Source organism: Semicossyphus pulcher, unplaced genomic scaffold (assembly GCF_022749685.1).
Source record: "Semicossyphus pulcher isolate SPU_LCO1_2020_fin unplaced genomic scaffold, fSemPul1.0.p SCAF_21, whole genome shotgun sequence".
NCBI classification, from domain to species: Eukaryota; Metazoa; Chordata; class Actinopteri; order Labriformes; family Labridae; genus Semicossyphus; species Semicossyphus pulcher.
The window spans coordinates 14,249,960-14,251,804 of record NW_027211695.1 but is presented as its reverse complement, the minus strand read 5'-3'; positions in this window follow the sequence as shown (position 1 = coordinate 14,251,804).

Sequence of the window (1,845 nt, the reverse complement as noted above, 5' to 3'; positions counted from 1 at the left end):
CCAAAGACACTTAAGTATAGTCCATTGAATAACCCGTTCCTTTGTTTTTTGACTTTTCAGCTTTGCATTGCTATCGGAACGCTGTGCCGATTTTCTACTCCTGGGCCCCTCTACTTGGAGGGCTCCCAGGGAGCTTGCTCCTGATTGTCCAACAGACTGCTTCCTTGTGGCTGGCTCAACTCAAAGCCCAGCGAGCACTGACTTATTACTGATTAACAGCATTCCAGTTGTTGGCAGCAAAGCTAACTCTGAACCACTTGTTCCCTACCTACACCCACTTCCTAGACTGCAACGGCCATTTACATACCTTTGTTATAGATTGCATTTACCATGTCCCATCCCCTGTATAATCCCTATTCCTCTGGGAACCAAAGTTCCACCCAGGGGCAGTATGGACTCTCAAATACTCAGACAGAGAGGGACCCTCGGAGGGCATCTTTTCTTGGACCTGGTTCTAGCTTCAGTTCTTCTGGAGCTTCCTCTGCAATTCCTGCCAACTCTGGGCAAATGTTCTCATCACAGATGTCTCAGTCAATAAATTACAGGCCTGACCCAAGTAGGGCTGTAATGGTTGACAATACAGATAGCTCTGTAGACATGCGTAGAAGCAGAGCCATAGAGGAGAGCAATCGTCCCTTTACCAGCACACAAAGAGATGTGTTTAGCTCATCAGGCACAGGGATGTCCTCCTACTCGATGTCCTCAACATCTGCCTCTTTCGGACATCGACGTGAAGTAGACATTGAAAGTGGCAATAAGACTTTGGACTGGTCAACAAACTACAGAAAGCCCTCGGTTGATGGTTCCATATTGAAGTCATCATCTGCTTTGTCTAGCTATGCCAGCAGTGGTGACTGTAGGTTTAATAATCCCAGTGAAAGAGACCATGATTTGCAGGCCATACCTGGGTTAGGTGATTATGACTACCGAGTTTCAGACAAACCTGCGGCATCTAAAGAATCAAGTCCACCCAAGTACACCTCTGAATCAGCTGCCAGCATCCTTCTGCGCTTTGGACTTGAAAAAGAGGATTTGGAACATCTCATCTCTTATCCTGAGGACCAGATTACTCCTGCTAATCTGCCATTCATCTTGCGCCAAATATGCCTTGAGAAGGAGAAGAAGGCGACAACAGCATTTCCGTCAAAACCCTATGCTGAACCCCAACCCACCAGAACAACAAGTGGCAAGGACAATTACAGTTTGAATAGTTCTGGAGGATCAGGGATGCTTCAGGAGAAATCTTCGTCTGTTCTCCAGCCAACTAAAGTAATTGACTATGGACATATTGGAAAATATACAGCAGGAGTTGGTGATGAGATTGGAAGGACAAGTGACAGAAACAACAGTGGTGGGAGTGGAAGTTTGTTGATGACGGATACTGCTGTGAAAAGACCATTGCAAAAAAATCCAACAGAGTTGAAAAGTAGTGCCATGGGTTCTTCACATGATCAGGCAAGCTCTTTTGCCAGTCTCAGTTCTTCGTACAGTTCAGTACTGAGCTCTGCAGCTTCTCCAAGTAGTGAACTGACAAAACGATTGCAGTCACAACCAAACCAGACTTTCCAAAATATCCTCAACTGTTTCTCTCTACCCAAGAAAAACACAGGCATCAGTGTTCTCAAGTCTGAAGCCACCAAGCCTGTTCCTTTGAATCAACTAGAAGGAGATCACCAGTCAACATTCAAAACCCAAACACCCTCCACTTTGTCCCGTGGCATGCATCCCGGCCGACCTGGCCTTGTGCTTCTTGGCAGTAAAGACGCCAGTGGCACACAGGTTCAGAGTAAAACTGAAGGTCAAAGGTCAATAGTTGATGAACATATCCAAAGGACGCAGGGACAA